This window comes from Lycorma delicatula, chromosome 1, assembly GCF_047948215.1.
Source record: "Lycorma delicatula isolate Av1 chromosome 1, ASM4794821v1, whole genome shotgun sequence".
Taxonomy (NCBI): Eukaryota; Metazoa; Arthropoda; class Insecta; order Hemiptera; family Fulgoridae; genus Lycorma; species Lycorma delicatula.
This window is the reverse complement of record NC_134455.1, coordinates 114036921-114058554: the sequence shown is the minus strand read 5'-3', so window position 1 is coordinate 114058554 and position 21634 is coordinate 114036921. Positions and strand designations below refer to the sequence as shown.

General features: G+C 30.3%; 1 pseudogene; it reads left to right on the top strand.

The window, feature by feature from the left end:
- LOC142317602 (uncharacterized) overlaps window positions 1–21634 on the top strand; it is a 61440-nt pseudogene that overhangs the window by 21323 nt on the left and 18483 nt on the right.

Here is a 21634-nt window from a genome sequence, read left to right as displayed (position 1 = left end):
CATAACCGAGATTCTATTGCATTTTATATAATTATAATATAATGTAATATTTGAATGAAGTAAATATAATATTTAAATAATTGCTGTTTTTCAATACAATTTTTCTATTTTTTAAGATGTATATACACTTGTGTTGATCAATATGCCCGTATACCATTTACATGTAAAAAATCATGCATGACTTAGCTCTCTTCTATAAAGTTATCTGTTTAGTAAATTTTTGTATATGCATGTGTACAGTATTTAATTTATTTGAAACTTTAGAATATTATTACAAGTATGGATAGTTCTAAAAATGTCTTTATACATTTATATACTTGCATGATTTTTATTATAAATTTGTACAGATATTCATTTCCAGATTATAATGATTCATAAATTATTGTCAGTCATCTATTAAGGAATAATAATATTATATAATGATAAAAATTATAATTTATTGTATATGTTAATTGGATTATTAAAATCCTGTCTACCTCCTGTTAAGATAATGTTAGTCTACGTTGTTTCTATTATTTACTACTATTATATCATTTTCAACTTAGCACAGTTTCAACACAGTACATTGCAGTTTTCCGTCTTCAACTTTCCTTTTTTCATTTTGATTAAAACTGTTTTATCTATATTTTAAGTTGACCTATTTTGATATGTAATGTGTTTTGGCACTAATGGTAATTGATATGTACAAAAGCGATGTTTTATTTATGTAAATGTCCATTTTTTAAAAACAACTGTAAAATATTATGGAACACACTGATTCTGCATGTAGTCTTAATTCAAAAATTGATCTATTGCACCAGCATTCACAACAAACATTCACTTTACTGGCCTAAATAAAGCAAGCATACCGAAATGTAAATTTAGCCTATCCTATTGTAAATAATTAACTAAGTGTGTGATGTTTAAAATTTATCATCCCGTATAAGGATGAAATGATTACAAAACTAAAGGTTAAAATACAAAGAACTAACGTAAAAGTAATAAATAAAAACAGAACTTCTAAGTTAATGTATAAATTATACTGTTAATCTGAAAGTGTGGTAAAAATCTAGATTTCATGTACTGCTGCATATACTACAGAACATATGTCATTCATTCATTTATTTCCACTACAGAAATATTATTACTAAAGAGATACTATGTAAGAAATCTTTCTTTTCAGAACTTTTATCATTTCTTTTTTTCAGACCTACTCACTAAAAATACTTTAACCTTAATTGTACTGCAGACTTCTTTTCAGAACTTCTTTATATATATACTCCAGCCCTTTTCCTTAACAGACATCATGTATTGTCAAGAATGTAATATTTCAATTTATTTAGGGTCAGACCAAGGGAAATTGCTCCCCAATTCAGACAAGATTTTCACAATTCCAACAATTTAATATAATTAATGTAAATTAGTTAAAACAAAAAAATATATAGAAACAAACATAAAGGAGAAATACATGAAAGGAGATCCATAACCCTTCCCCTAGAAGTAATATCATCCGCCAAATGCTTTTGCATTTTAATAAAAGAAATTGCCCACAACAGTTTACTAGTCTTTTGTTCAACAGGGTTTATTGTTACTATATAAAGTAATCTTTCAAACTTCCAAAAATTCTAAAGATTTGAGATTATAAAGAAAAGATTGCTCTAATAAATTGAATTTTATCATTTCTCTTAACATTTTTGAAACAATGCATTCATAAGCTTTTCAAGAAACAAAATTAGAAATTTCACCTTTTAGTGAAATGAAAGAAGCTTTTAAAATAACCATGAACTTTTAAGGCATAATTCAACCTTTAATTATTTCCTCATTTCAAAATTAAAACCCCCAAACTAAACGGTGTAATTTATATTTTATTATAAAATAAATTGTTTTTTTTTGTTTGGGGGTTTTAATTTTGAATGAATTTTGAGTTTTATGTTATATATTGTAATATTTTAAGTTATTATTAATATTTACATTTTTTTTTTTCTTAAATCTATGTCATTTCATCATATTATATTTAGAAGAAATCATTGCAAATTTTGAGTAATTTTTTCTGTACGGTTTCTCTATAAAATTTATCAATAAATTATTTTGTTAAATACATTTTCATAAATTAGAAAAATTCCTGCACAGAAGCTCTGAGCCTATTTAGTGTTTTATGTAACTAAGGAAAAATCGTGAGTTGGTTATGTCCCTATGAAAATATTTTTGTGAGAAGTTCACATTTTTGTAGTGCAGGAATATTAAACAGAGTAAAGTTTAAAACCATCAATCAATCTATTCCAGTTTATTTTTTATTACTAGATTTTTCTAAGCTTAAACAAAGTAGAAAATTACAGCTTTAATGGTGTTATAATTCCAATTTTTTTCATTTCTAAATTATTTTACAATTGTTATAAATCAAATAAAATAATAATTTAATAGCTAAAAAACAAAATCGACTATCTTATAAATCAGTGATCTAGTAATAAGATTTAAGTATTAGTAAATCTGTGTAAAATGTAACAGACTTTATTTCTGGTGATAGAGAGTTCTGCTCGTTGAATAAATTGAAGCATTTGTAATGTATAAAAAGCCTTTCCTTTAATTAACGTGCCATAATACTTATATCAGTTAGATTATAAATAACATAATCATAAATAATTATATAGAAATAGTTATTTTTGTATACAAATCCTTTTTATTGCAGTTAGCAAAATCAAAACTTTATTAGTTGTCAAAAATTTCCTCATAAAATTTATTTAGTCATTTATTTTACACAATGTTGTAGTGTACACGTAAAATTACTTTTTAATCTAATTAGTAGTTACTAATTTGTCAATTTTGTGTTTAATTTTATAATGCATTGAATTATAAATAAATTCTTCCTTTATTATTGACATAATCTGTAAAAAAAAATCAAAATACAGTTGTGCAAAATTTCATGCAACTGTTAATTTATAGTTTATATGTACAATTAAATTTGTAGAAATATATTTATTTCCTGGATTGTTAAAAATCAAATGATTAATTTGAACATTTCAGTAATTTGAGCTTATCTGCGGATTTGAGTTATTTATCTTATTTGAGTTTATTTATTTTATTTATTTATTATATTCTTCAGTGCTTTATTTTTATGTTTTTTTTTTAGCTTTTCCTTATTTAAATATTTTAGATTAAGCATTTTTTGTTTTACAATTATATATTTCAGTTGTCAAGTCATAAATAATATTTGTATAAATTAATTATAATTTTTTTCATAATTTGATTATTATGTTTAACGCAAAGAAATAAAACAAATAAATTGTAAGGAAAAGTACTGTCTGAATATCCAAAGCTATGTGCAGCATGAAGGGACAGGGCAAGCCTCATGATTCCTGATGTACTTACTACCAGTACATATCTATTCATATCACAAAAAAACAATCAAATTTTAACAGCATTCAGAGTAGTGTTGATCTTACTAACAGTATTTACTGTTAGCAGGTTGGCTACTGTTACAAACTTAGTTATAGTAATCATTACTCAGACAGATGAACTTAGCTGTTAACTGTATTGAATCGTTGCATTCCTTCATACTTCTCATAGCTTGGAATCAATATCAACAAGTAAAGATAAGTATAAATGCAGGTTAATACTCCAGCAATCCAAAAGAGGCTGCCTACATGTGAAAACCAAAATAAATTGAATCTGTTTTTTTTTTTTTTTGCTATAATGTTTCCTCAAAATTAAAAATAATTTTTAAAATAGACTGTACTTATCTAGCAATTAGCATTTATTATGTTTGCTAATTTAAGTAACATTTTTCGTCTGAAAAAAATAACAATTTAATGAACACTTTGTTTTGGGAATGATGTACTCATACCTACATTCACCCTTTTAATTTCTATTTTAATTGCAGCTGTAATAGTACTTACTGTAATGGTTGGTTTGAAATTATTAAAAGATAATATATTTTAATTAAAAACATTTGCTATTAAATTTGCCATTATGCCAAAATGTTAATAATGTTTTATGTTATGATAAAATGTTAGTAGTCAAACACTACTTCAATGAAATAACTGGTATACTATGCAGTTTTTACTGCTGCATAATAAAATTTTAGTTGTAAATATTTCAACTAGATCTTGTTATGTTTAAACTGTTGTTAAATTTTGTCTATTGTTTTCAATACATAATCACCAATGATGTTATTGTAAAAATAATTTTTTTTGTAGAATGTTTTGATTGCTTTTGTATCCTGTCAACAAAGAATTAAGTGAATCGTTAAATGAAATTGTAATAAAGACTGTAAAAATCAATTTAATTATTATTAGTAAATAAATATAATCTGTATAATAAAAATAATAACATTGTATTGAGCTTTGATTTGTAAGTAATATTATTCAGGTAATGCTTGTAAAGTTGTAAAAAATATGCTTATCCATTTTATTTAGTTAATCTATTACAATGGTTTTGAAATATGTTTACAAAAATTTTAAAAAGTATTGTAAATAAATTTTTTATTAAAAAAAAGTCTTCATTTACTTTTTAAACCCACTATGCATACACTTTTTATGTTCTGTAGTTATCTGACCGAATAAATCAAACCAACTGCCTGCTAAAAAATATCATGACAATTTTGGGGAATGACTTAACATAACAAAATTAAAAAAAAATTATCCACTGAATGTAGATCTGAAAATTCTTTGCTTTCCATCAGTCTGACTGTCATATTTCTGAAAGATAAATAATAGCTTCTCATCCCGATAAGATATTCAGTCCAAATTTGGTATTTTTTTCATGACCTTTTAAAAAGTGTACAAAAAAATGAAAATTAAAATAATTTTCTAAATTGCAACTGTTGGAAATCTTTATGCTAAACTTCATTTAATATGACAAATCAAATAATAACAGATATAAATTAATTTTTATGAAATAAATATCTGTTTTATCCATCGTAAATTATAAAAAGTGATAAAACAATAGAAGACACTGTATTGCATCCAAAAGTACTCAAACTATATAAATATTCCACAAAGAAATCTTTAAATCATCCTCTCTGGACCTCCATAAATACATTCATTAAAAATATTTGCATCCATATGTACTGGCCAGACAAATTTGTAAATGGCTTCACAGTAGAAGAATAAATGAAAATTTGTTGTTTTCAATCTGAGATCTCCCACTTGGTTATATTTTGCTCATATGCAATTTCTAGTCCTCTTTTGAGTTTGTATCCTTTCTGAGAGGAATAGATCTCACATTTTATTTTTTTTATTAAATAAGTGCATAAATCTTTTGGGTAGATGTCATAAGAAAGCTACCTATTGTAATGGGTACCATGATTTGACTTCCGGAAAATTTCAACATATCTTTGCATTTCACAACCCCTAGACCCCAAAAACCACCATCAGTTCAAAAGTTTATAAATAATATTTCATTTTCTTGTGGACACGATAACTCCCATAATTTTGCGCCAATCACTTTCAAATTGATACATAAAATATAATGACTAAAATCTCAGTCGAGTTCGTTAATGAGCAAACTGGCCATGGGGAGTGTTTTCAAACAAACAAAATATCGCTATAATTATCTTAAGTAGAATATAGAATTTGTTTAATGTTCCTACTATTCTTTGGATAAGAGCCTAAAACTTATCTAAGTAAAGTTTTTTGATATCACCAGCCATTGGCCCAGGAAGTGGAAAAAATGGGGTTTCAGACAAAAAAATCATACCTCCCTTAATAGGCACAATATCGAATCGGTTTAAAGTGGTCGATAATCCTCTAAACATTACCTAATTGTTATTTAATTATTGGCTGTTGTTATTTTTTAACGTAAGTTAGCATTTCTAATTTACTAAATATTTGTTTACATGATTTGTACTTTTAGACAACAACAAATAATAATCTGACTAGTCATTTTTCTACTTTGAAAACTCATTCTAGCCTTTTGAGGGGTCCCCAAGAGATGAAAATACACATATATTTTTATTATATAAAGAGGAAATATTTGTTTGTATTAGGGTGGCCCTTATTTTTCAGCTTTCTAAAAGTTTAGCTTCCACCTCCCTATCTTGTTCCTACCAAAAAAAAGCCGATCTGTGGAAAATTTTAGTTCAGTCAGACAACTACAAGTTGACCCTTATCAACCATGAAATTTTGTAATATTCACCCAGAAAGTCTTTATTTCAGATAAACATGTTTTTTTAGCTATTTTATTTGTAATCACTTGTAAGAATTAGTAATGAAAATTAATTTGATTAATCACTGATATAAATGAGGTTTATACATTAATGGCTACTGCAGAAGCTTTTGGCCATGATACTAAAATCCTGATAATAAATCACATTTCTTTTCAATACCTTAGGAAAAAATTTAGAGAAGTGAGAAACAAAGAAATTTAGCCTAAATGATTGCTAAGAATTAGTGTTGCAATGGGATGGAAATCTGCTCACAGGTGTTGATAGAATGGCAATAATAGTAACTTTTTAAGGCAAGGAGCAATTGCTGGGAGTCCAACAATCCAAACATCTTCAGGAGAAGAGTTTTTACCAAGCACTGGAGAAGTGGGGAATAACCAACAAAATTCAGGTACTTTGCAGTGATATGACAGAAAGCAACAAGATTGAGTAAATGATGCCTTTACACATGTAGAAAAATTTTTCAGTCGTGACCATTTTACCTTTTCTGAGGTATTGTTTAGACTCGTTGATTGGTACAACTTCTACTCAAGACATGGTGCTTTTCAAAAGATTTAGAAAAACCTGGACAAAACTCTACAAGAACATTTACATAACTGGTAGCAGTGAAGTGCCTGATGATGTCCACTCTACCATTCGTGGATTTCTTGAACACTATCTTTCTATGTAGAATTGATAAGAGTTAACAATGAGCTTTCTTGGCAGTATTGCGAAGAACAGAATATTGTTTCATATACCAGCAGCTGTAAATCATGCTAGGTGGATGTCAAAGGCAATTATGCATTCAAAATCAATTCCAGTTATCTCACAGGAAGAAGAATATGTATTTTTCTTGCTCGCGTGTATGTTCAAGCCTGGTTTCTTTCATCAGAAGCAATTAAAGCACCTTATCATGATTTCCTACTTGTGCATCAATTGGTAAATTATCAGGATATGGTCCAAAAATCACTAAAGCTGCAGCAAAAATGTTTTCCAACCATCTCTGGTACTTGGTTCCCGAAACTTTGGCTTTGTCTATTTGATGACAATGTACCAACAATGGTTGAGGCAAATACAGCTCAAGTTATGCTGAAAGCAGATAAAGAGGAAGAAATAAACAATCACCTGAAGAGGTACATTCTGCATCAAAATGATTTATCTACCTTTACAAACATCAAGTTTTCATCTTTTGTAACTCCTGTATAAAAATTTTCTTCATGAGATTTTCTATTTGCACCAATTTACTCAACAAAGATCCTTCAACATGGAAGGATGATCCTGATTATGAAAGTGGAATTGAAAAACTTGAGTCAGTAGTTGTAAATGAGATTGTAGAAAGAGGTATCAAACTCATTCAAGATCACAATAATAGTCTCACAAAAAATGAAACTGAGAAACAATTTGTTTTACAGATGTTGCCACAAAACGTATGAAATATCCTGTTCCTACGAAATTCTCTCTTTGGAAAGAATAATTTTCATTAGTTCACATTATGTTTTGATTTTATAGAAATTATTGTCAATAAAAATGTGTTTCTCTTTCAGAAATTGAGTACGTTATTAAAAAAAAACCCTAATATTTCTTAAATTATTTATTATTTCAGGAATTCTTCAAAGTAACTTTCGGAAATTTTCATCAGAAAATGGTCAATAGGGAAGAGTATAAAAACTTTTGAATAGAATTAGTCATGTATATTATGATCCCCTCCTCTATGAATCATGAGACCTTGCCGTTGGTGAGGGGGCTTGAGTGCTCAGGGATACAGAGTAGCTGGACCGAAGGTGCAACCATATCGGAGAGGTATCTGTTGAGAGCCAGACTAAGGAATGATTCCTGAAAGAGGGCAGCAGCTCTTTCAGTAGTTGTTAGGGGCGTGAGTCAGGACGACTTAAACGGCCGTATCAACATCACTCAGTCCTCTGAGTACTGCGCAGCTGAAAGCAATGGAAAACTACAGCTGCTTTTTTTTCCAAGAAAATGTGGCTCTCTGCATTTTCACATAGCAATAATGGAGGCGCCTTCCTTGGTAAAATATTCCGGAGGTAAAATAGTCCCCCGTTCGGATCTCCGGGTGGGGACTACTAAGGAAGGGGTCACCAGAAAATTAAAAAATATTCTACGAGTCGGAGCGTGGAATGTTAGAAGCTTGAAAAAGGTTGGTAGGCTAGAAAATTTAAAAAGGGAAATGGGTAGGACAAATGTGGATATAGTAGGAATTAGTGAGGTTCGGTGGGAAGAAGAAGGCGACTTTTGGTCAGGTGATTTTAGAGTAATTAACTCAGCGTCAAATAATGGGCAGGCAGGAGTAGGTTTCGTGATGAACAAGAAGATAGGGAGGAGAGTGGAGTATTTCAAAACGCATAGCGATAGAATCATTGTAATAAGGATAAAATCAAAACCTAAACCGACAACGATTGTTAACGTCTATATGCCTACAAGCGCCCATGATGATGATGAGGTAGAGTGTGTATACGAAGAGATTGATGAAGCAATTAAACACGTAAAAGGAGATGAAAATTTAATAATAGTTGGAGATTGGAATGCAAGCATTGGAAAAGGCAAGGAAGGAAATATAGTGGGTGAATACGGGCTGGGCAAAAGGAATGAAAGAGGGGACCGACTTATAGAATTTTGCACGAAGTATAATTTAGTAATTGCCAACACCCAATTTAAAAATCATAATAGAAGAATATGCACTTGGAAAAAGCCAGGCGATACTGGAAGGTATCAGATAGATTATATCATGGTTAAGCAAAGATTTAGAAATCAACTCGTTGACTGCAAAACTTACCCTGGAGCAGACATTGATAGCGACCATAATTTGGTGATAATGAAATGTAGATTGGGGTTTAAAAACCTGAAGAAAAGGTGTCAGATGAATCGGTGGAATTTAGAGAAGCTTGAGGAAGAGGAGGTAAAGAAGATTTTTGAGGAGGACATCGCAAGAGGTCTGAGTAAAAAAGATAAGGTAGAAAATGTAGAAGAAGAATGGGAAAATGTTAAAAAGGAAATTCTTAAATCAGCAGAAGCAAACTTAGGCGGAATAAAGAGAACCGGTAGAAAACCTTGGGTTTCAGACGATATATTGCAGCTGATGGATGAACGTAGAAAATATAAGAATGCTAGTGATGAAGAAAGTAAAAGGAACTATCGGAAATTAAGAAATGCTATAAACAGGAAGTGCAAACTGGTGAAAGAAGAGTGGATTAAAGAAAAGTGGAAAGAGAAATGAACATTGGTAAAATAGATGGAGCATACAGGAAAGTTAAGGAAAATTTTGGGGTACATAAATTAAAATCTAATAATGTGTTAAACAAAGATGGTTCACCAATATATAATACGAAAGGTAAAGTCGATAGATGGGTGGAATATATTGAAGAGTTATATGGAGGAAATGAATTAGAAAATGGTGTTATAGAGGAAGAAGAGGAAGTTGAAGAGGATGAAATGGGAGAAACAATACTGAGATCTGAATTTAAGAGAGCATTAAACGATTTAAATGGCAGAAAGGCTCCTGGAATAGACGGAATACCTGTAGAATTACTGCGCAGTGCAGGTGAGGAAGCGATTGATAGATTATACAAACTGGTGTGTAATATTTATGAAAATGGGGAATTTCCATCAGACTTCAAAAAAAGTGTTATAGTTATGATACCAAAGAAAGCAGGGGCAGATAAATGTGAAGAATACAGAACAATTAGTTTAATTAGTCATGCATCAAAAATCTTAACTAGAATTTTATACAGAAGAATTGAGAGGAGAGTGGAAGAAGTGTTAGGAGAAGACCAATTTGGTTTCAGGAAAAGTATAGGGACAAGGGAAGCAATTTTAGGCCTCAGATTAATAGTAGAAGGAAGATTAAAGAAAAACAAACCAACATACTTGGCGTTTATAGACCTAGAAAAGGCTTTTGATAACGTAGACTGGAATAAAATGTTCAGCATTTTAAAAAAATTAGGGTTCAAATACAGAGATAGAAGAACAATTGCTAACATGTACAGGAACCAAACAGCAACAATAACAATTGAAGAACATAAGAAAGAAGCCCTAATAAGAAAGGGAGTCCGACAAGGATGTTCCCTATCTCCGTTACTTTTTAATCTTTACATGGAACTAGCAGTTAATGATGTTAAAGAACAATTTAGATTCGGAGTAGCAGTACAAGGTGAAAAGATAAAGATGCTACGATTTGCTGATGATATAGTAATTCTAGCCGAGAGTAAAAAGGATTTAGAAGAAACAATGAACGGCATAGATGAAGTCCTACGCAAGAACTATCGCATGAAAATAAACAAGAACAAAACAAAAGTAATGAAATGTAGTAGAAATAACAAAGATGGACCGCTGAATGTGAAAATAGGAGGAGAAAAGATTATGGAGGTAGAAGAATTTTGTTATTTGGGAAGTAAAATTACTAAGGATGGACGAAGCAGGAGCGATATAAAATGCCGAATAGCACAAGCTAAACGAGCCTTCAGTAAGAAATATAATTTGTTTACATCAAAAATTAATTTAAATGTCAGGAAAAGATTTTTGAAAGTGTATGTTTGGAGTGTCGCTTTATATGGAAGTGAAACTTGGACAATCGGAGTATCTGAGAAGAAAAGATTAGAAGCTTTTGAAATGTGGTGCTATAGGAGAATGTTAAAAATCAGATGGGTGGATAAAGTGACAAATGAAGAGGTATTGCGGCAAATAGATGAAGAAAGAAGCATTTGGAAAAATATAGTTAAAAGAAGAGACAGACTTATAGGCCACATACTAAGGCATCCTGGAATAGTCACTTTAATATTGGAAGGACAGGTAGAAGGAAAAAATTGTGTAGGCAGGCCACATTTGGAGTATGTAAAACAAATTGTTGGGGATGTAGGATGTAGAGGGTATACTGAAATGAAATGACTAGCACTAGATAGGGAATCTTGGAGAGCTGCATCAAACCAGTCAAATGACTGAAGACAAAAAAAAAAAAAATTATGATCCAACTTGAAGGTGTTTGAGGGTTGCCTAGTAGTTATCTGATTGATTTAAAGTTTTACACAGCTTGGTTTTTTGTTAATTGGAACATGATTAGCTGAGAACAGCAAAATTATGTATAGCTAAAGGCGGCCTATTTTGTATGTTAGCAAAAATCTCAAGAACCATTAAACTAATCACTACCAAATGTTAACACCCCAACCCTGTAGGGGAAGACCTGCTTTGTGATGCTTCTGGTCGCCATACCAACCCCCCCCCCCACCATTCCTAGCCATGATGGGCTTTAATGGGAAAACCAAATGTTAACAGTAGCTTCATTATATAATCTTAAATGTCATAGGTAACATGAAAAATTACAGTTTTCATTTGGACTGCTAAGTGGCGAGCCACTAAATGCCATGCTCCTTTCTTATGGTGAGCTGCTCCTAAGATATTTTTCAATACTGAAGATAAATTGATGAAAATTTGTATATAAGTTCTTATGTTGTAAATACACACTAAGAAAGGTTTTTTTTTAAATTATCAGTTTAAAAGAGTAAAATGGACTAACAATGAAATTTACAATTTTTTGAATCTCTCTGTAACAAATGAAATCAGCTTGATTTTTTAGTATGTGTAATCTTCATGTGAATATATAAAAACCACTTTATAGATTTTTGAAATTCAGATTTTAAAGGGTTAAAATGAATTTTTCAATCTTTTGTTGAAACTGGCTATTTTGTTAACTTCTTGTTAACAAATGAAAATATCAACTGATTTTTATTCAGTGTAATCTTCATGTGAATAAACCAATTTGGAATTCAGCCAACTGGGTTGGTGTAGTGGTTAACTCGTCATCGCAAATCAGCTGATTTCGAAGTCGGGAGTTCTAAGGTTCAAATCCTAGTAAAGGCCTTTATACGGATTTGAATACTAGATCCGTTACTGGTGTTTGTGTTTCAATTAACCACACTTCTCAGCAGTGGTCAACCTGAGACTGTACCAGACTACACTTCATTCACATTCATACATATCACCCTCATTCATCTTAAGTAATACCTTACGGTGGTTGTGGATGCTAAACAGAAAAAGAAAGGAAGCATATGGCGCAGGCGAGGTTGCGACGGGGACCTAGTGAATTATAAATATTTAATAATGATAACAGTTTAGCATTTTGTTAAGATGTTTCAAAGCAAAAAAGTACAGTATGATTTTGTTCTACATCAGTAAAGTCAAGACTGACTATTTTGCTGTAAAAAGAGTGACTTAGAGAGCGTCGCAGTGTACATTCCTCGCTTAAGTTTACATAATTTGACCTTGATCACGCTCAGAAGGTAGAAACCGAATATAATAATATCCCAAAGACGCATTTTCTTACTATATAAGGAAGACGGGGATTTCACTACGGTAGTCATATTTGCAAAAGAAGTTTGAAAAATTTTCATCTGATTATTCACCATATAACATAATTTTAATTTTATATCAATTTTAATTCTTCTTCAATCAGATAGTCAGGTGATGTATGATTTATTTTCAAAAATTGTTATTCTTGTCTTGTAATTATCATTTAACAAATTATTATTTGGTTTTATTTATATTTTTTTACAAAATTACTTTTTCAAATTAGTTCTTCATGTAACACAACTAAATATCTGTCTTTGCCCGTGTGATATTTAATTTCTTCTGTTGGTACTTAACGGCGTTCGTATCTTCAACAACCAGACTTCGAAAATTTGTTTAAAACATGTTGAGCGAGTAATACGGTGTAAGTAGTTTGTTAGTTACCTGTTGGTGTATGTTGAGTAAAAATTGCTTCCAGTTTCGAGAATAAGATGTATATTTTAATGTGCGTAGTTTAATGTATTGTTTAAATTTTTAACACCTTAAACTATTCGCGAATTATAACTTTCTTGCGTTCAGACGTTACCAGAAAGTTTACTTTTAACTTTACCACGTCTAAACGCGGCAGTTTGTTTGGATTTTATTTAAGGTGCTTATAAGTGAAATACCACCACAGTTCATAACAGAAATATTGGAAAATAATACATGAGAAAATAAATGACAAAATTTCACTCATCTTTTAGTTTTTAAATCAGTCAGGTAATACAATAACATGTATTGAATGAATCTTTTTAAATATATTTTCTTTTGACTAGTGAAAAATTAGTTTATTTGTTTTTTAGTTGAAATAAGTAATACAGAGTGTTCAACTTAAATGAGACCTCATCAGTAAGTAGTTTATATTACGAAATCCATGAAGATAAAATGCAAAGACTAAGATGGGAAAAGAACATTTCACTAGGTTCAGCAAACAGTGCAGTGAGGAGAATGCTTAAATGTTATCTGTATTGAATACAGGTTTTCCATGAGCTAACTAATGCTAATTATGCTAAAAGGGTTCACTGCTGGCAATAGTTATTTCATTAGAGGCAATATTAGCATTTTAGTTCTAGTGTTTTTCACAGATGAAGCCCTAGCATGGTTTCACTTTGGTGGGTATATTATTAGGATACTTACGTATTAACGCCACCGCAGCTACAGCTTTATTTAAAAACAAAGTAGTCAATCGGATTTCGGTGGAAAATGAACAGTCTCTTTATTAATTTTAATAAATGGTTATTTATATTTATTTATTTTATAAGTATAATTTAACCAAACTTAACAACCTACGCTCGCTAACCTTTATAAAATATAAATAACCATGTATTAAAATTAATAAAGAGACTGTTTTGAATCTATGTTAAACTCTATATCGGCCCATTTTCCATCGAAATCCGATTGAATACTTTGTTTTTAAATAAAGCTGTAGCTGCGGTGGCATTAATACGTAAGTACCGTAATCAGTCAGAACAGCCAGGCTTGAGGTGCTGAAATCCTGCAAATTTTCTTTGAATCTTCCCTACACCCATAAAAAGTAAGTGTATGGTGTGCTGTTTCAAGGTAGCAAATAGTATAACCCGTGTTTTAAAAAAAAACTGCGGATGCTACAATCTATTAAGAAACTATATAACAGTTCATAGCCTTACTGACAGAGGATGAGCATGACTGCTGATTGCAACAGGACAGTACTACTTGCCATACAGCTACAGGAGACGCTGCAGTATTTTTTTGGTGGAAGAATCATTTCTAAAGGTTTATGGCCACCAAGATTTCCTGATCTGACTAGAACAGACTTTTTTCTATGAGTTTACTTAAAAGAAATTGTTTATAGGAGCAATCTACACACCTGTAGGAAATGAAAGCAAATATTACCAATGCCATTCAGTAAATAGACGGCGCAGCTAACAAGAGTAGCCAGGAACATGGTCAAATGTGTTAGAAGCAGATGGACATCAATTTCAATACCTTCTGTAAATTATTTTGTGTTTCCCAATAAAGTATTATTTATAGACTAAACTAAGTGATGAAGTCCCTTTAAGTTGAACACACTGTAGAACTCTCTTATTAATTTTGATTTAGTGGGAGATCATTTCTTTGAGTTCATTACATGTAAGCAGTATAGATCACTAATTTACTGTCAGACATTTAGATGATCCTAAAAGATAAGCAGAATAAAAGGACCATCAGTATTACAAACAAAGACAAAATAACAGTGTCCTGCTTTTTCAAGTCTTTAAAACAAATTTATTTCACATCTAAATGTTTTCATTTAACTTTTTTCATTGCATAATTAACACTAGGGAAGTGTGTGTCTGAAAAACCTTTACATAATCAGTAAACTTAGTTGGATTTTATGAACTTTGTTTAGTTTTGTAGTATTTTCAATTGTCATTAGTAGTAATAACAGTAAATAATAAAAATAAGAGCAGCCAACACTAAAAAATAATATTAAGATTATATTTAATTAATTAATTTGGAAACTTTTTATTTAAGCTTTTAATTATCATTTGTTAATAATTCAAAATACGGCCAGGGCAAAGACTTAATAATACCGTATTCTGGGCAAGATGGTAAACTGCTTTAATCAGAGCCAGTACCTTTGTAGATTGAGCCTCACATCCTCCACTTGAAATTATCTATCATCCTTTCTTGGCTAGGCCCCAAGGGAATGGTTTTAGCCACAACCCTGGGGGTTGTGGCCAAAGCCCCAGGGTTGGGACTAAGTGTGCACATTCTATATATAGTAGCCAATAAGGTAACCAACTTTGTTATTGTGAATCAATGAATGTCTATAAGACGACCTAAGCATTGCCAAAAAACACAGTAGAAATTGAAGTGACAATCAGCCAAGCTGATTGTTTCTTAAATCTAAATTCAATAAAATATAAACTAATTGTAAAATACGTCAAACTAGTCAAATGATTAAAAGAAATAAATTATTCCCATAAATGTATGCTCTGATGATTTAGAGTGCTTGAATGAATATTTTAGCATATATTAAGTAAACATTAAGGATTATTTACAGATAGTAACAGCCAATTTACAATAATTGCTGAATGTTAGAATTATACATTTAATAAGTAAAATTATTTAGTATTAAGTCCTAACTGCAAAGAATTTTTCAACTGTTATTGAAAAATAGTTTTATAAGGCTAATGATGTTTGACAATTATTATTTATATTCGTTTCACTTTACAGGGATCTTAATTTTTAATAATTTTTCACCTACTGTTGGTTGCATTTTGTAAAATGAACAACTGCATTAAAGAGAATACAGATGAAAGACTAAATGTCAAACAGGTATGTCAATTAATATGATTAATTACAGGCACTAATAACAACCCCTCATTGTGCCCTCAAAAAAAAAATTATAATCTTTATGAAGGCTTTAACTATTAAAATATTAATTATTAATCTTTATGATAATCTTATCTTGTGATTGTTTATTATCTTACCTATGTGGTTGTGTAGGAAAAATAGTATTTTGCAAGGATTTTGTAGGTAACCTTTTCTGTGACTTCATACTTCTCAGCTGACAGAACCAAAACACCAAACTTTAAAATAGCAATTTTTTTGAAATTTTGAGGACTTCTACAGATATTTTAAAAGATACACATTATTTTAAAATGATGATGAACTATAAATTACTCATATTCAAATTATTACATTGCCTTCAAATACATAGAAATCGCTAGTACAGAGGACCTTTCAGAGCTATCAGCAGCACTTTCATTAATGCTTTGTTTTTAACAAGGTTTTAAAATGTAATTCTATTATTGTTTGTAATACCTATGTGAGTTCCTAATATCTATGAGTTTTTGTGTTTTAAGTAAACATATTGAAGGGGTTTCCTACTTTAAGACATGCACCATTAAAAATAGTACCACCAACTATCTGCTCATATTATTCTGCACAAATGCTGATAAACATTCTTTTCCATTCTGTTGGTCAATTGTTTTTGTTTTTAGATTTCATGCAAAGTTTTATTTTGCTTGATTCAGTCAATCTTTTTTAAGATAGAGTAAACAACATAATTTGAGTGCCTATTGCATGAAAAATAATTTTATTTTAACTGTGGATTCATAAATCTAGTTAATTAGTATAATTATAAAAACATAATGATGTAAGGATAACAATAATAATAGTAATATAGGAAATTTTATTATTTACATTTAGTATATATTTACGTAGATCATTTAATTATTATTACGAGAGTCATTCAATAACTAAACAGACAAACATTTTTAGTAAACGAAACACTAAGTTTCATGAAAAGTTTTCGTTTACTAAAAAGCAGCCAATTGAAACTTTTGTAAGTGTTAGTTGGCAACCTTGCGAAGAGTGTTAGTCAACTGTTCGATTAATATTTACTTAAACATAATCTCCAAAGTCTTAGTTACAATGGCGTGTCCGTTCAAAGAACTTTTGAAGAACAGCGTTCTGTGATCCGTTTTTTACTTTCGGAAAGTGTACAACTGTCAGAAATGTTCTCTCGGATGAACAAACAATACGGCAGTAGTTTCATGAACCGTGCGAGTTTTTATGCGTAGGTGGAAAAGTTTAAAAGTGGCCGCAAAAGCGTGATCGACGAGCACCGCTCCGGGCTTCCGGTAACAGTGTCGATCTCTGCATTAAATTCTCGTATTGATTCACTTAACCAAGAAGACTGACGCTTACAGTTGAACAAATTGTTGAAAAATGTCGAGTAAGTGTTGGTACAACTCATTCTATCATCCAAAGCAAACTGAACTACTATAAGACTTGTGCAAGCTGGGTTCCCAGAAAGCTTACCGCTCATCACAAAATGATTTCGCATTTGCACCGAACTCAAAAATCGTTTCAATAATGAAGGTGACGCATTTTTGTACAGGATTTTAACCTGTGATGAAGCTTAGATTCATCATTTTGAACAGGAGACCAAGCGTCAAAGCATGCAGGGAAACATCCTGAATCGGCCGTCTATAAGAAATTCAAAATGCAACCATCAGCTGGTAAGGTCATTTTAACCATGTTTTTGAGTGTCCATGGTCCGGATTTTCTGATTATCTGGAGGAGCACACACTCTCAACAGCCATGACTATATACTACTCAGCCATGATTGAGAACAAAGCCAAGCCCGCGTTGAAGAGGAAATGTCCGGGATGGCATACTCAATTTCATATGGCACAACTGATGCTACAAACTATTGACTAAGTGGTTTGGGAGCTTCTACCTCATCCTCCTACAGCCATGACCTTGCCCCTATTTTTATTTGTTTGGTCTGATGAAAGAAGCTTTGCATGGTATCAAGTTCAATGACAACGAAGAGGTAAAGAAAATATTACTAAACTGGCTTTGAGATCAAGGTAAAGAATTCTCCAGTGAGGGGAGAAGAAGACTCGTACAAAGATGGGACAACTGCAGAGAAGTTGGTGGGGATTACGATATATATATATATATATATATATATATATATATATATTAAACATGGAGAATTGCAAATTTTTTTTGTAAGTACTGGGAGAAAATGCACAAAGAATTGTGAAAAATATTTTTTGACTAAAATATTATTAAAAATTATTTCTATGAAAGCAGTATATTTCAGAATTTACAGTCCAAACATCAGGAGTTTGTACTTACCAAAAAAATCCATTTAACTTTATTGTTCTTAGACTTAAATCATATGGCAATTTTGCAGTTTCAAGTATTTAGCAAAATTTTTAACTGTCTATCAATAGTTTACTAAGGAGTCATTAGGAGCTGCAAGCCTTAAGTTTGGTCTGTTACAACCAGATATTTTCTAGAATATATATGTATTTGTACTATAACATATTTTGTAAAGAAATCTTAATTAGATTCTTATGGCAACATCTGCTAGTTGCTGCAAATAGCTATTTAAAATGTTGATTGCTGCATCCCACCATGCTAGGAAGTATGGATTCTGCTTATTATTTTATATTGGTTTCTCCCTGGTCATCAAAAAGACCTTGTTAACTTTTTTTTTTATATTAACAGGAACCGTCTTTCTTCCTTTTGAAATTTAAAAATATTCTGATTTGTTAAATGTTTTATAATCTTTAATTTTTCTTTTAGTTTAAATTACAGGATTCTTAACACCTAATAAATTAATTACACTTTAACCATGGCAAGCCATAAGAAGTTATACCAGTTTGGTGATTAAATTTTTGAATAATAAAATTACTCTGCTTAATGGTTTTGAATCCTTTCAACTTTAGAAACCAGCCATAAAATGCTAATAATAATTTTAGACATGTATCCACTATGTTTGAATGTAATTTAATTCAAAATAATTTAGTATTATTTTAGTAAAATATAGTATTTTATTTTATAAATCATTTATCCAAAGATCTATGTTGTATTCAAAATAATTTTATTCATCAAAAAGTTGTAGCATTGGAATTTTTTACTTATAACCATTATATAATTAAAAATTCACAGTATTTATCAAACAGTAAAAAGAAACTTGTTTATATATTTATTATTACACTTAATTAAATTTAGTTATTTTGCCACTGAAATTATTTTCAAAAAAGTTTTTGTATTTTTTAATTATTTTTAGTACTTTTTTTAATTTTTAATTACATGAATGTGTATTTAAATTGTTTACTGGCCTCTCCAAGTTTTGTAAAAGAAAAAAAAATATGTATCATAAACTAGTCTGAATATGTTTACAAGATTTTTTTTTATAGTGTATAAAGCTTAAAACTTCTAAGTTCATGAATCAATTTTGGTATTAATCTTCCTAAATTTAATTGGAATAAATAAAGGTGAAATGATATGAGTAATATTTATTTGTTTTTATATGTTTGTAAAATTAAAAAAAAAAAATCATATTTAGTTTGCCATAGTTTGGACTATTTCCTGTTGCACTGATTGCTGCCGCCTAGCCTATCTGTTTAATCCACAACCAACAAACACATTCATAGAATATATATAATTATCTAACATTACATTGTTATTCGATCTAAACAAACAAATCCTTAATGAAACTAATTTAATTTAGAATAGTTTTCTGAATTGCAATATATAACATAAGAATTAATAAAAATATAAACCTCTACAACAGGGGTGCTCAACAGGGTTGCAGCTTTGCAACCGAAATTAGCCACGTGTGACTAATTTCATCAACTCGAGCATGAAATGTCTAAAAATTATTTGCTGTATAAAAAACGCGGTTAGTGGCCACAGTTGCTCAGACATTTCTTTAATTTGAATGTATAGAAAGAAAGAAGATATTAATTTGGTCAATTATTTATAAAGCTTTTCGGTTTTTCGGTTGTAAATTATTACACCACTGACCAGGAATATATTCGTTCGGAAATGGTGCTACCTGAAGCGCTCCTCGGGATACGCCAGTTTATCTCTGTTTATAGTGGCTATGCGCTAACGCTGACCAGTAGCTACCGAGACAGCAGCGATATAGGTTTGTTGAGTTATTTTGTGTTACGTGTATATATAGAACTTTTATTTATCAGAAGTTATTCATGAAGTAATAAGTGGTTTCATCCAGGTATAAATATATTTCTATTTATCACAACATTAGTCATTATTATATATAAGCAATAATTTTGTAGTTACCTAATCATGTCGGCGCAGGAACCAGAGAAAAAGAAAAAACGTGTACACATCTATAATTTTCACAGAGAATGGGAAGAGAAATATTTATTTATTTATTTTAAGAACAAATGTATTTGTTTGATTTGTGGTTCAACAGTTACTTTAGGGAAAAAATGCTACATATAACGACTTCTCAACAATTCATAAAAAATATGAACTGAATATCCTCCTAACAGCAATTTAAGAAAATCTAAATTGAAAGAAATGAAAACCGCATTAGTTGCCAAACAATAGTTGTTTACCAGGTCCGTTAATAAAACAAAAGCTGCTATGATTGCATCATTTAAGATCGCACATATGCTTGCAATGTACAAAAAACCTTTTTGAGGATGGCAACATAATTAAAGAATTAATGCTTGCTGCATCAGAGATATTATTTCAAGAATTTAAAAATAAGAATGAAATTATGTTAGTTATCCAAGAAGTTCAATTATCCAAAAATTCAGTCCCTCGTAAAATAGAAGCAATGTCTGAGAATACCACAGCAGAATTAAAAGATGATTTAAAAAAATGTGTTTTTCTAAGTTTACAGTGTGATGAATCAACAAATATGTGCAATGTAGCTCAAATAAGTATTTTTATAAGGATGGTTTTTAACGATTACTCAGCAAAGGAAGTTATAGTGTCAGTTTTGCCATTAAAAGGAAATACACATGGGGAGGACATATACAAAGTTATTAAAAACCATATTACAGAACTTAATCCTCTACTTCAAAAACTTATGTCCATGACAGATGGCGCACGTACCATGGTTGTTTCTGCTGTTGGCTTCATCACTTTTTGCAAGAACAATGCTGAATTTCCAAATTTTTTTTCACTACCACTGCATCATACATCAACAGGTACTATGTACAAAAGTGCTGCATTATGAACACATCATGAAAGTTGTTTTAGAAATTGTCAATTCTATTCATGCCTTTCCACTTCAGAGCAGATTATTCAAAAAACTGACTGATGAACTCTATGCTGAATATGGAACTTTAATGTTACATTCTAAAATTAGATGGCTTAGTAAGGGAAAAGTCCTGAAATGATTTTTAGAGCTTCTCCCAGAGCTAAAACAGTTTGTAGAATCTAGAAATGAAAATTATGTACAACTTAGTGATTATAGCTGGTTATCTGATTTAGCCTTTCTTACAGATATAACAACTAAAATGAATAAACTCAATCTTGAATTTCAGGGAAACAAAAAACTATTATTGAATTAATAGGAAGTATCAATTCATTTAAATCAAAACAAAATTTGTGGATGGCCCAAATAAAGGAATGTAACTTTGGTCACTTTACAAATCTGGAGTAAGAAATATAAGAAAATTGAAACAAATATTTTTGAATCTCTCACTGAGCTTAAAAATAATTTCAAAATTAGATTTTTGTAAAATTCAGCCAATTGCTTCATTCATTTTAAATTCATTTTTTGATACTAATATTTCTGAAATATTGCAACAAATTGCAAATATGATAAATAAAAATGCTACTAATTTAGAAATCTTCAAATCTGGTCTACAATTAAAACCAAAAATATCACAAACAGATTTTTGGATACTCATAGATGAGAAAAAATAT